Source organism: Pimephales promelas, chromosome 10 (assembly GCF_988280905.1).
Source record: "Pimephales promelas chromosome 10, fPimPro1.hap1.1, whole genome shotgun sequence".
Lineage (NCBI taxonomy): Eukaryota > Metazoa > Chordata > Actinopteri > Cypriniformes > Leuciscidae > Pimephales > Pimephales promelas.
In genome coordinates this window covers 38,061,431-38,076,762 of record NC_142778.1, presented here as the reverse complement: position 1 = coordinate 38,076,762, position 15,332 = coordinate 38,061,431, and the positions used below count along the sequence as shown (strand labels likewise).

At 42.1% G+C, this 15,332-nt stretch overlaps 1 protein-coding gene across 3 annotated transcripts in view; it reads right to left on the bottom strand.

Annotated features, from left to right (window-relative positions):
* bnc1 (basonuclin zinc finger protein 1) overlaps positions 1–15,332 on the bottom strand; it is a 73,439-nt gene that overhangs the window by 20,808 nt on the left and 37,299 nt on the right. The gene's annotated exons all lie outside the window — the stretch shown is intronic.

Below are 15,332 nucleotides of genomic sequence, written 5' to 3'. Positions count from 1 at the left end.
GTTTTATGCAGTTGACAAGGTCTTCAACATGTCTGTGCTGTCATGAGTGCCAACATGTTGTAGATCATGACTCGCGTGGAGACTGAGTCAATGCGGACAGTGAAGCTCTTGGTAAAACAGACGTGCAGCATCTCTGTGGAGAATAGCTCTCTCTCTTTTCTTCTGTCGGATGAGCTGAAGGAAAATCGATAGACTCTGGTGTAATGCCTGCAATGGCACTAGTAATCCAGAGTTTGCATTAATCTTTCACACACTCAGAGAGCATCCGTCTGCTTCTGACTCCCTCCCAAACAGAATAGCCAATCATTCAACTGAAGTCATTACCCAAACATTTTCTGTGTGAAATCATGAACACAGTCTAACTGGCAATGACATGTATCCTGACTGCAGACGAGAGGAACGGAAAGTTACTGGATTTGAGCCGTCGGGTCGCTGTGAGATAACAGCGCTTACGCAGACGTCTCGTGAAAGCTGACCTCCTCCCTACACGCTGAACATAATCTCTCAACTTATGAGGAATTCACTGTTTATGGCACAGTTTCCATGTTTTCGTTCCATGACATTAGAGGAGCGTAAATCAGCCGTGCGACGGCTCTGACTGGTACGGGAAGAGAAGCTGCTCTGAGAAACACCCACATTCTCCAGCAGATGTGCTTTATAACCCCCCACCATCGCAGCACACTGACACCACATATCCCTCTCTCTCTCACTCTCTCCTCTCCCCCCTCTCTCGCTATCTCACTCTCTCTCTCCTCTCCCTCCTCTCTCGCTCTCACCCCCCCCCCCCCCCTCGCTATCTCACTCTCTCTCTCCCCTCTCTCTCTTGCTCTCTCGCTCCCCCCCTCTCTCCCTCTCAGAGAGCAAATCTTTGAGTAACTCCACCAGTCAAAATGACCATGAGGACGAACAAAACCAAATAAAAGGGATCGACCTTACTGTGAAAATCCTCAGCGTACGGAGTGAGGAGAGCATGTCTTCAGTGCTTTATGGGCATCTTGAAGGCCCTTTCACACAAATGACGGAAGAAAAAAGCTAAATGAATGGTTTTCAAACGTGTATTTCAACGGGTCAAGGTTTGGCTGGTAATATAGCTCTGCTAGTCCCTGCTGGTACATGTCGTAACTGCACACATCTGCAAAGAGCATCTGTCTGAGCAAACCGGGCTTACTTCTTTTTAGTAATGCCTAAATGTTTTGTTACCTTGTCTTTCTCATAGAGCTGAACAATTCATTGAAAAAAAAGGTCATCTACTGACTGATTCCCTAATCGAGAGAGTGGAGATTACAGCATTATATTTACATCTTCTCCCTTCGCTTCAAAGGTTTCTACTGGCAAGCATTATAGCCGATCACGTCTAGTGAACGCAAAAGATTCGACTTGTTCTGAGCGTCTAAAGGAATTAAACAAATAACGGATTAAAAGGGATTTAAGGGAATAAAGAAAAAGACATAAGAACGGTACAAGAAGTTCTACCAAAGACTCGGAGCAGCCCAGCAGCAATATTAGGATATAGAAATATTAGGCTCGCAGTCCGCGGGTCCGACTGCCACGTAACAATCGAGTCTACCCGGCAGAACTTACGCTGAAGCTTTCAGTTTCTATAGCATGAATCAATTTAAACTATTTTAAAATATACACACATTCACTTTTATTTGTGTATAATATGTCAAAAAAAAGTCTAAACATTTCTTGTCTCATTACATTCAGTAAAGGGTTAGGGTTGCTTGGAGAATATTAAATGATATTTCATTGTTTTAAAATTAAACAATAAAGTGATAAAATGAGTTTGTGTTCTGGAAGAATAGTGTAGATTTGAGACATGAATGAAGTGTGTGGGAGATTTCGTGGAGTTTTGGAAAACACACACGCTTCAATGTTGAATCCCAAATGATGTGTTTGGGAAACAACCAGTTGGCTGTGAGTTCCCTCTCGCAGAGCAGGTCCAGTGTGAGGATCTTGAGGGAACAGGTCGCTTACGTTTGGCAAGTCTTTGTGTGTGTGTGTGTGTGTGTGTGCGCGTGTCATAAAATACATGCATATCGTTCACGCACTCGAACACTGTGGGTTCACAATTAAAGCTCACACTGCCATAATCAAAGGAAAGAGATTAATCCAAGTGCTCAGGAATGTGTGTGTGCATGTGTGTGTGTGTGTGTGTGTGTGTGTGTGTGTTACAGGCTGCTGGCAGGACAATAATTGGAGGCATGCAGATACTCAGAGCTTCTGCTCGGATGGCTTCAGTTCAGACCCACCGGTTCAATCCCTTCATTCCACCTGACTGGTGAGCAAACAGCTGCCTCTTGTTGCCCCAGTGTGTCTTCACTGCTCTTATTAGGGATGCGCTCTGACCAGCATGTCATATATACTACATCACAGGAGATCAGCCAGTCACATGACATCCTCATCTCACAGGCTGCTGTCGGGCTGCAGATTTGGCCAAACGAGAAGTTTTTATGCTTCACTTTTTTCCTTCTTCTTTTTTTTTTTTTTTTTTTTTTGTTGCATTGTGGAAAGTGATTTGAATGTGTAGAAATAAAAAACGGTAGAGTTTGGGGCAGCTTGTTTTATTTTTTACTAGTTTTTAATGTTTCTGCATGAATGTCGCCAACTTCAATTTACATTGATGGTTCGTCCTTTGAACCGTAACGCCGCCGTGCTCGACAGCCACTGTTGTTGTACATGTACCATTTGTAAGATTTCTATCCGAAATATTATGCTTTATATTTTTTAATCAGCATTTAATCTGATAGGATAATGTACAAGAAATGGACTCAAACACGGGTCGGCCGTAGATTAGTGCGTGTGCTAACCAGAAGGCCCCGTCTCTCGTCATAGACTGCTCAGTGGATTGGGTTAATTAGTGGCGTAGTCTCTTTACATCAGTTCTTCCCAGTCGGAGCCACTTCGGATGCACTTAAAAAGTGGGAAGATCTGGGATTTAAATGTTTTGTGTAAATTTGAATAAGAGATTAAAGGGGATATATCATGAAAATCTGACTTATTATAATTGAAATACAAATCTCTTTAGATGGGCTTTAGATGGGCTCACACACCAGTGACATTGGGCTCCGACAGAGCCCAGATCTAACGCACTGGAGAAGATCCAGCAAAGCCTGAAAATAACACTCAACACTACTGACCAGAACACACCACCGCTGTTGCCGGAGTCTCTGAAGCTCGAGTGAAGGCTCCGCCCTCTTCTGAACAGAGGGGGGATAAAGCTCATTTGCATTTAAAGGGACACACACAGAGTATTTTTGCTCACATCCAAAAAGGGGCAAATTTGATGAGCTTTAATACATCAGTTATTTTGAGCTGAAATTTCACACACACATTCTGGGAAGACACACATCCTTACAAAGTACTTTAGTATTATTTTTCAATTTTTACCCAAAATGATGTGATAATAGTCATATGGAGCACTAAAGACTCTCATGTCATTACTGTTTCATTCCTACTGGCAGCCAGAGGGCGCCCTCGCGCAGAGTCCACAAGGGAGATTCATAGAAGTATTAAACTTATGACGCTCCAGGAAAACCCTTCAATGGATACAATAACATGCAAATTTGTAATTGTTTTGTTTCAGACCCTTATGTGATTGGCTGAAGCACTTCAGACTAGGGATGAGCATCGTCAATAAATTATCAATATCGATGCCATTGTCGAGTCTGCTTATCGATGCGATTCCTTGTTGATTCCCATATCGATTCCAGAACCATTTGCTGAACACTTACAGGCTGGCTTTGAGAGTTGTTGGCTTTGAATGTCTAATTTAAAGTGGTTTAGAGAATGAAAGCCAAGTGTGCAATACCAATACAAAAGTTGAATGCATTGAAATTTCAAAAAAAAAAAAAAGTCAACATTTCTGAAACAAAGCTTTGTATTGTAATCACACTTAGTCTAAACCCTTTTCTCTGTCATCTTGGCACCCTGAGCAGCTAGCGGGGAAGGGGTCTCGCTCTCGCTACTCTCACCAGGCTCTCTGTCACTGTCAACATCTACAATGAATTAAACCAGCAAATATTTGCACATAATTTGAATATTTAGTTAGAAAAGATCATTACTTATCTAGCATTATCTAGCATTAATGTTTTGATATAACTTATAAGTCTACCTACCATTGTTTGTGGAGCACAGGCTGTCAAATATAGTGCAGTCCTGGTATTTAATGCCATGGATGTTAATTAATTGTTTGAGCATATCTGTTGTGCCCCTGGTCCAGGATCCAGTCGTATAGTGTGAACGACGACATGTCGCGACGTGAGAATGGATGGAACGTAACGTTCGGAATCGTTAGTGGAATCTTTAACATGTGGACGTGTACGATGCCGATGGGTCGGAACGTTTGGAACCGGTTCCAAACCGGAACCTATAACTGATTCCCAAGCCTACTTCAAACCTGTCTGTGATTGGCTGAAGCACTTTAGACCTGTCTGTGATTGGCTGAAGCATTTCAGACCTGTCTGTGATTGGCTAAAACTCCAGCTCGCTCTGTTTCTCCGTTGTCAAAATACTTTGTACTTTTGATGAAAAATAAATGTTAAGTTGAATACTTTTTTAAGTAAAAGTAAAAGCACCACAATTTAATTATTCTCAAGAAAGAAGAATTTAAAAAAATGTCAAGTACTGTAGCTAAAGTATTTGTAGTTTGTTATTTTCCACCTCTGGGTATGATATGTTCGACTCACAGTCAAACTCAAAGGGTAAAGTACCTAAAAAATCTTTTTTTTTTCCTTGTCCCTCTTAGTTTTGGGGGGAAAGAATGCAGGGTACAAATCTCTAAGTGTCCATCCATCCTAAGCAAGTACCACACACAGTGTGTCCGGGTGGAGCTCCAACAGGAAGTCCCAGTTCCTGACACCATCAGTCTTGTCACCCAAAGGTCACACATAAACCCAATTTATGGACAAGAGTGTTTGCAAAGCAATGCGATGCACAACGTCCGAGCTGTGTTTTCCTAATGTTTCCTCTGGGCAGAAAGACATGTTTTCTTTGCTAGAGGAGTTGCAGAGCTGCTCATTGGGAAAGTGTCCAGAATTGAGGAGTGATGCATCTATGTAGGAAGTTATTTGAGAGTAGATATAAAAGCAGCGCAGTGAACATTTTATTCATAACTGCAATGCCTTTCACTATCAGGGCTCTGAACCAGTTCAAGGAATGAAAATTTTTTTAATTCTGTTAAATATTTTAATTTGTCAGTCAACTCACCATGAATGCAAATGTGATGTTGATGTCATCATAAGTCACCATGGCGATGCACTGACATAGCTTCTGGATCTCAGATCTCAGGATACTTTACAAACCATTAAAGGGACACTCCACCCTTTTGCATTAAGCTTGCCATAGTTAGAAACCCAGTTATACTATTGAATCGTTGTGCAACACTCCCATTTTCCCCAGAGACGAGAGAAATCCGCTATTTACCTTCTTCACTTCCTCGTGCAATGACGTAACATGACGATTTTTACCTCATTGTATGAGGAAGTGTAACAGAGGGGGATTTCTGTAAAGACTACAAGCACTGATCCCATCCTTTCAAACCCACCCATAGGGGGTTGGGCCTAATGCGCCAACAGACCAATCACAGATCAGTGCCAGTGTGTTTGATTTCAATGGCAGAAACCTTTTGAAAATATTTGAAACTATGGACGATGGTAGTGAATACGCAGACGGATGGATTATGGAGGATTGGGCCTGCTTGAGCCTGCTAGCTTAGCTTCCAAAAAAGCTTCAAAAAAAAGATGGCCGACACTATGTGTAATCCCAATCCTCCATAATGCATCCGCCTGCGTATTTAGTACCTTCGTCCATATTTTCAAAAAGTTTCTGCTGGTTTCTTCACAAAGTTTCTTCACACTGGCATTCATAGTTAGTTGACTGACAAATTAAAATATTAAACAGAATGAAAAAATAAGTTTTTTTTTTCATTCCTTGAACCGGTTCAGAGCCCAGATAGTGAAGGGCACTGCACTCAAGGGGACTTCAGATGCCCCCAACGTCTTTGAAGAGACCACTCGACGCTGGCGATATGTTATGGCCTAAATTAATACATGAATAACTACCTGTATTTTTTCTATGTACATATCTGAAATGCACTTTCTGTATAGAGCTGCTTTGAAACAATATGTATTGTGAAAAGCGCTGTACAAATAAATTTGAATTGAACTGAATTGAATTCTCATCAAATGACAGCCGCTTTGGCACTCAATATTTTTCTTCTACTCGCCTGTTGTGCTGCTCCCCGGGGATTTTAGACACACTCTAAAAATGCTGGGTTGTTTTAACCCAACTTTGGGTCAACCCAAACATTGGGTTAAAAATGTAATTAAAAATGTAACCCAATGGTTGGGTTTGTCCATATTTGACCCAAACTTGGGTTAAAACAACCCAGCAATTTTTAGAGTGTATAAATCCAGCAACCATTGGTAACCCAATAAATAATCTGTTGTGATCGGCTAATTATGTGTGTTCACTTAGAGCAGAAATATCTGTGACGAACTTGATACTCAGCCTTACACATGTTCCTCAACACTCAATCAATGACATTATCACAGTCCTGTCATCTGGCGGATGAACATGTCCATTTGTGAAAGCGTCCTGTCATTCTCGTTGTTGAATCATAGATTCAGACAGGAACACACGCTGCTTTGCACTTTATGCAAGGTGAGTCGACTGTAGTACTATAGCAGCGACGGGGAGCCGGTCGATCCTCGCGCCGCTCTCTCACACACATACAGAGGGATGAGCAAACGTGGCCTCAGTTTCTCTGCTAACAACACAACAAACACGTTGACGTAAAGCGCTAGATGTGAGCTTGCACATCTTTTACGTTAAAAACGCAAGTGCTCTGGACTGAGTCTCTGTCGGCTTCCATCTGAACAGAGCGAGGCGTGTATATTTTACAGACTGAAGCCGACGAGAAGCTGCATGAAACACGGGTCTGAGATATTTGATCTGTTTACTGGGCGCCTTTGATCTTCACATGTGACCGTATGATTTCATCTGCACTAATTATCAAGGAGGAATCTATACGTGTAATAGTAAAGTCTGCGAAGCGGCCTCTGGTTTAGGCTTCAGATTCGGCCAGCGCTGGACATGTGTGTGTGTGTGTGTGTGTGTGTCAGACCCGGCGCTGGACATGTGTGTGTGTGTGTGTGTCAGACCCGGCGCTGGACATGTGTGTGTGTGTGAGTTTCTGTTTATATTACATTGTGTGGACAAAATGTCCCCACAAGTATAGTAAAACCTGAAAATCACCCACATTGTGGGGTCCAGCCAGCGGTCCCCATGAGGAAAACAGCCTATAAATCATACTAAGTCATGTTTTTTTAGAAAATGTAAAAATGCAGAATGTTTCTTCCTGTGAGGGGTCGGTTTAGGGATAGGGGCAGGGGAAGGGGATAGAATATACAGTTAGTACAGTATAAAAACCATTACGCCTATGGAGAGTCCCCACAAAGATGTGTGCGCCTGTTTGTGTGTGTGTGTGTGTGTGTGTGTATTGGGGGTTCATGCCCCGTGTGGCCCGTAAGGCTGATGCGCTAACACTGGATCTACAGTGGCAGATCTCGATGAGAAGGCACACCAGTGGCACTGACTCCATCTCTACCCAGAAGGCCTTGTTTCAGAGGACCGGCTCTAAGTGGAGCTGAGAGTCTGAGTGGACAATTAGGAAATGGCAGCGAGCGAGAGGAAAGTCTACATGGCAGCTGAGAGCGGCTGGGCTACAGTCGTATGCTAATGATCCCGCAGAAACCCTGACGGCTCCAGGTCTGATCCTCAGACTCAAACACAGCGTGAGCTCTCGTTCTCCATCGTCCTGAAGGCCAGTGGTCTGAGCTGTTAGTGTTTGAAGGACTCTGAGGTGAGCTTAAGAGTCAATTGGACGCTGAACTGAACAGTAGATCTCTCCAAACTGTAATATTTTACTTCCTTCACGTCTTTAGGGCGGATCTTTTTCCGCTCTTTTTATTCATTTGTTTTCTATGTCGTTCCAACTGATTTAAATGAAAACTGTGTGCCGGATGGCGAACCAGAGAGGTCAGCGGTGATCATCGACAAGACAAGCCCAACGTCGCTTTAAAGAAGCAAAAACACAGTCTGAATACATGCTAACGTCCTCATTGTGTTTGACCAGCTACGAGTCAACGTACATTTCTCATGGAGACATTTGCAGGACAAAAACAGGCTCATTTCTCCTCACTGAATGAGAAGGACAGGAAGAACAGACATTTTCCTTCTTTTTCTTTCCGATGTGAAACGACGGTTCTGTAGTTTTTCTTGAAGAGTATGGGTAGATCATGTCGAAGATAGAGGTTTTAGGAGAATGTTATTGGATTATATTTGTTCTCAAGCTATTGCCTTTAAACAGGATTTAGCTCATTACCTCAGACTTTCTTAACATTCAAAAATAATATTCAGTGTGTTCGTTTGTCATGTTAACCCTTCCAACGAAAGTACTCTGGCAATGCATTAACTGCTCTTAAAAACGCTTGGCCTCCCGCCGGTTTTCCTCTGGATCACGTGACCTCCAGAAGAGAGCAGATGAAGAGCTCTGCTTTAAGGCATTGCAGGTCATGGTGTATACACACAGATATGAGTATGTTTACTTCATTTTCCAGCTTTCATTTGCAGGTTTCCAGGAGCATTTGGAGATGGTGTTCCCAGCGTCTGTGGGGTCACCGCAGCGCCCCGCTGGAAAATACATTTTTCACTCTCATAGACAGATCAAAGGCTGAACACGCAGATCAAAGAGCACAGACGTGCATCTCCAGTCATATCTGTGTTGTTTACATGAATGCTAAAGGCACTAAAATCAAATATATTTTACTTGAAAAATATATGTTTTGTGTCAAAGCATTTTGAAGCCACTTTTGAAGTCCAGGGTATAATTGGAAAATTTCAGACTATAGTGTCAAGCTTTAATGTGATTGGAAGACTAACCCAATACAGTGACCCAGACTCTTTACCCTCAGCATGGAAACAAGAGGAAAGCTTCAATCTTCAGTGTTCAGATGCCTGACCAACTCTTTTACTCTTTGAATTAGGCGAAAGATGTAAATAAATCTGTCAAAAAAGTGTATGAGTCTCTGGGAAATACAAACAGCGAACTGTAACACTTAGTATCACGAGGCTAAACGAGGATTTAAACAACAGCAAAGTGTAGAGACACCCTGGAGCCCAATGGATTCGATTTCTCTGGATTCGTTTCACACACTTGCCTGATGGGAAATTAGCGACTGTTAGATCTGAAATCTTTTACCAAGTCAAATGAATTATAATGAATCCCATGATTCACATTTTCGAAAACCACCCAAAGGTGGTTATATAAAAATATATGTGTATATATATAGCATTTCTTCTCATTGTATTCATTGTAATGGTAAATTTTTATTTTCAATCCAGTCATCATTATGGTTTATTCTATTGTGTTTATCCTTCCTTAAAGGTATATATTTTGGTAACAATTTACAATAAGATCTAATTTAATAACATTAGTTAATGTTTTAACTAAAATGAAAAACAATAAGAATATATTTGTTACAATATTTGTTCATTTTCACTTAGTCACTTGTTCATGTTAGTTAATAAAATAGATTGCCGCTGATGGAACGCTTTGCGCGATGGCGTCTTGATGAGCGTGAGATCAGTCCAGTGGAGTGGCGGGACGTCACGAACGAAGCAGCGCTAGCTTCTGTCTTCAGTAGCAATCAGTGTGAATCTGTCTGTCTTTTTGGTATAGTATTGTCTACATAAATATCTGTATCCATATCCAAAGACTATGGCGAGCAAGCATCCATTTAGATCGCGTGTTCACCCCTGCCGGCGTTATTCAACGGGTGGGGACGCGCTCATTCATGGAGGGACCACCGTCTCTCATGGCACATCCACCGCCTGGAGATGTTGGCTGTATATCTTGCTCTAAAGAACTTCCTAACAGATCTCAGGGGCCATTATGTGCTCGTCCACACAGACCACACATCGGTGGTCGCCTATATAAATCACCAGGGGTGTTTGCGCTCGCGTCCAATCTGGCGCCCCAAATCCCCCTGTGGCCCAGATTATAGCAGCAGACATGCTGTCGGGGCAGAGGCTGAGGCCTGGGGAATGGAGGCTCCAGAGCAGATATTGAGGGTGTTCGGCCAGGCATGAATCTAGTGTCTTTCCTCGGCGGGCCTCGCTGGAGTTACCCGTCAGGAGGGGCCGTCTGTCCCAAGCAGTGGACTGGATTGTAGCGGCCGTCAGTTGGACCCAGTTAACTGCCCGGTTGGGTTAGTGTGGAAGTTCCTGAAGGAGCAGTTCACTGCCGGTCTATGCCGGTTCACTTTAAAGGGTTATGTGGCGGCCATAGGTGCTCACCACATGGGGGGAATCTCTTTGGGTAAAGACAGTAAAAACAGTCTAGACCAGTCGAACCACGAACGACGTGCCAGGTGAGCTGAACTGTATGAATGGCGTTTGTGGTTGTTTAGAGATAAAACTCTTTACATTCGATTATCATGAAAACAAATCTCAGAGAACAGTAGACTCTGTGCCAATGTGTAATTAGACCAAAGGGTCATTTCCGCCGGAGCTCTCCTTTAACTGCTAAGGATCTTTGTGTGGCCTTACAAGGTATGAGATATTTAAAATTATACTTTTAATTTAAGACACAAGAAAAGAATCAATTCAAAATGAAATGAGAAAATTATCCAACCCAAATGAAATGTACAAACGTAATGATTGGCACGTCAAAGGCGCTCCAGCCTCCTGTCCAGATAAGGCCAACCAAAGAGTGAGTGCACTCCAAAACGATTACAATAAGTTATAGAAAAGAAAACCATGAATTAGTACCAATGTAAAAAAAAAAAGAACACACAAACCATAGGGTAACCAACAACAAATAATCCACACGCAGTAGTTACAAGGAAAATCCAACAAGACAAAACAAAGGGAAAACACAACTGAAACCCTAGTAAGCCGTAATCTCAGAACAACTGTGCAAACAACAGACGAAAATAAGAGAATGAATCGGATAAGCAAAACAGCAGCGGCATCTCCTGTAGCGTTCTTGCACTGGCTAGAGTTACCGATGTTGAAGTCCCTTTTCCTTTAACACCAGAAACGCCAAATATCAAACCAAAAAAAAGAGAGTACTACCTATTACTTCCTGCATAGCTACTTGTTAACTACTGACCATTATTTTAAAGTGTTACCGAAAGAGATACTTACAGTGTCCTCTGGTGAACACCAACCTCCTGTTGTGTGGCTACTCGAAGCGCCGCAGCCCAACCCGTCAGCCAGCACTCACACACCCGCCATTTTACTATTAGCGAAAGCAGTACATCGTTACTACTATACCGCTAGCAAAGCTTACCAAGATTGCCGCACATACCTGTGGTCACATACAGCCACCCTTCCTCAAAGTGCACATGCTGCAAATGAATCTAAGAACAGTACATATTACAACAGAGCAGTCCAGCTAATTGCAAAACATGACCAGCCTCAACATACCCGCAAACCACCGTATAATGACACCGCAAGACATGCCAACTGACATCAAAATAAAGGTCCTTGAGTACTAAAGGTGCTGCCGCCTCATCCACTAATAAACCAATAACCTAGCTCCTTTAATCCCGTCACATTTGCAACAAAAGTGAATCGATCAAAACTAACTTTAGCTGGACAATAACTGTAATCTAGAGCTGCTGTAACAATCTCTGTTACTTTAATTTCCCATTAATTAATTTGCTATAATCAATGTAAAGCTGCTTTGAAACAGTCAATATTGTTAAAAGCGCTTTATAAATGACGGTGACTTGACAATTAAAAGGAGAACGCAGAAGGCTAATATATATCTGGAGATGTAGTTTGCGCTGCTGGTGTTTGAGTGTCGCAGTGAAGCGTGGCTCTCCGTGTGGGAACAGATGCGCAGTGACGTGTGGACGCCTGGAGCCGATCCAAACATCAGCTCGCGATCAGCAGGGCAGAAGAGGAGACAGATCACATCAGGTAAGTCCATGTCTCTCCTGCTCTCCTCTCTCTGTCACAGATGCACTGCGTTCCCAGGCCACATGTTAACCTTTATTCAGCACGACAGGCACATGAATGCTTTTCATGCCGTATAACCATGATCCCTCTCACACTGCTGGTGGACACTTCATGTTCTTACGGTTTACCCCAGCAGCAACCACATCATTCCTAACCTCGGCTTCGTAACCAAACCCAAACCCCAAACGCACCACTGAGTTCTGAGCCTAAACCCGCCAGCAAGCCTCGTCTCGCTTCCGCTGTAGTTTCAGGTTCGTTCTGCTCTGCGGTCATTTAAATGCTGAGAAGAATCAATCCGGAAGCATGCGCTCATGCACACGAGCTGTTTCGCAATTAGGCAGCACATAATGTCCTGATTTGTGCGTTCCGGCCCGTTCCGGCCCACCTTTAGCGTGCGGCAGAACGACTTCATTTCAAATGAGTTGCATTGCTACAGCTATTTGCAGCGCGGCCATTTTTGCAGTGTTTTCGAATATTAAAGCGTGATTTATATTTCAGCAGTTTGACACCTTGACATTTTGGCACCCCTGTTTTGAATTTCAGCATGCGTTTTGACATGTTTATATTAATAACATTGTGATCTCTGAAGGCCATCGCCCCAGGCTAGTGCAATGAGACTACCAAAGAAAGGCATTTCAAAAGGAATTGTAGAGCAGCGGAGGGACTCCTCGAATCAGCTCTGATACTTTAGGCTGATAAAAATCCATTACGGCCCAGCGGCTCGGGGGGGGGGGGGGGGGGGGGTTGGGTGGGGGGTTTGGCCGGGAGCTGGAGCAGTTCGGCTCATCAACGGCTCGTCTCAGGCAAAGAGGTGGTGTTGTGTAGCTCAACGCTCCTCTTTAAAAACAGTCTGCGCTGTGTTCCTCCACTGGTCTAACTGGTTCTGACTGCTGTTTCACGGGCCGGGATGGAGGTCGGGCGAGCGAGCGAGTGAGTGAGTGGATGGATGACATGGGCAGAGGATATTACATTAGTATCAGACATGCTGAAATGTGACACATACGGCAGCAGATGAGATTATATTAGCACACTGCAGGCTCACATTAACTCGTATGATTGAATGAAAGTGTGCCATTAGACAGCAACACAGTATATTCCATAAAATCAGCAAAACACATTTGACTTCACTCAGACTGAACACACACATCCTAGATTGTCCTGCTTAATTGAGAAGCAGAAAGCAAGGGAAACTGTGTGTGTGTGTGTGTGTGTGTGTGTGTGTGTGTGTGTGTGTGTGTGTATAGTAGTAGTAATATACAGTATATGTATAAGATATATATGTGTGTGATATATATGGATATATATGTCCCCACAAAGATGTGTGTGTATAGTAGTAGTATGTGTGTGTGTGTGTGTGTGTGTGCATTTGGTTTTGTTCCCAAATGACTCGACTACAGCTCTGAATGGTCTTGGTCCTGGATTAGGGATGCACAGATATTACAATTCTGGTTGATACCGTACAATTTAATGCTACTTTTTCAAAATTGAAAATACTGGAATTGGTATACAAATTAATACAAAATGTATTTACCTTTACGCATCAAAGCAATACCATTCATTAACATATACATTACTCTTCAAATGTTTTGGGCCAGTAAGATTAATATTTGTATTCAGCAAGGACGCATTAAACTGATTAAAAAATGTATTGCTTATATGAAAGAAAAGAGATAAATATCAAATAAAGAAGAAAAGGGAAAGGGATGCACAATTTTCCAGAGAACAGACTAATACACTTGAACTGAACGGACTGTGACTCACTATGGATAAAAATGTCACTGCATGGCATACAGTATAATTAAATTTAATTTCAGTGATATCTATTTAATAAATACAATAAAATCAAAAAGGTTTGCAAAAAACAATCTAGTCATGTAGCTGAATGTCCAGTAAATGTAAATCAACAGAGTGAAGATGTGTTTTTGTTTTTTATCTTTTTAACCACATCAATCGGACCCTCTGCTGAGCCCAGCCAAGCCCACCAGGACCTGTCAGAACCCATCACACACTCTGATAGACACACACACACACACACACACACTGATAGACACGCGTAACACACACACACACTCTGATAGACACGCGTAACACACACACACTCTGATAGACACACACACACGCACACACACACACACACTCTGATAGACATGCGTAACACACACACACACACTCTGATAGACACACACACACGCACACACATTCTGACGGAGGCCCCCTAATGGGGCCCACAAGTTTTTTTATGCGTTGTGGGATCCACCCTTTGCAGTGGTCCTACACTGCTGTAAAAAATAACATTAGATCTAAAAAAAAATCTAAATCATTAATATCACTTCAATTTGACAAATTTCTAAAGTTTTGTCAAAAAAGGTATTTGGCCCCTTGTGGGCCCCGTTTCTAGGATTGCCGACTTGTGGGGTCTGTCCACATACACACATACATACCAAGTTTTTATATGTTAATGGGGCCCAAGGTCACTATCTGCAGCTGCTGACACCAGCCTTTATTATTACTCCCAGTTTCCTTATTTTGGACTAAAATAGTTTTGTAATGAGTAATTATAATAATTAAAATGAGTAATTATAGTAATTATGTATATGTGAAACTTTCCATCTGCCTTTACAGATAACAAGACATACGACTTTAAAGACAGTTTTATGACAACATAAATGACCAGTTTTATTTTAAGTATGCCACACAGTTTATGCCACACAGTTGTCAGTCAAACTTTTTATGAAATGATTAAAACAAATTTTTGTTTTTAAACAACAAACAAATTACATTTTAGAAAGTTAACAAATTTTGAAATCATGATACACAGATATTTAAAGAAATGAAAAATCCTTGAAATGTGAAATATTTAACATATTCCCAACACACTTTCAGTGTTCAGGCCCTAAAATAAATAAAAAAAATATATTAAAATAAACAAGAATAAATCAATATCCATCCAACATCCATCCATATATCCAACATCTACCCTACATCCATCCTTCCAACATCTATCCTACATCCATCCTTCCAACATCTACCCTACATCCATCCTTCCAACATCTACCCTACATCCATCCTTCCAACATCTACCCTACATCCATCCTTCCAACATCTACCCTACATCCATCCTTCCAACATCTACCCTACATCCATCCAACATTCATTACCTCAGTTCCAGTGCTTTTCACACTAGACTTTTCTTCTCAGGTGTTGTAATGTGATTTTTAACATATATTTAACTGCTTTCCAGTCTCTATTTCTGAGAGCTTGAGGTTCTGCAGTAATGCAGCGCTGACATTCTTCTTTCCCAG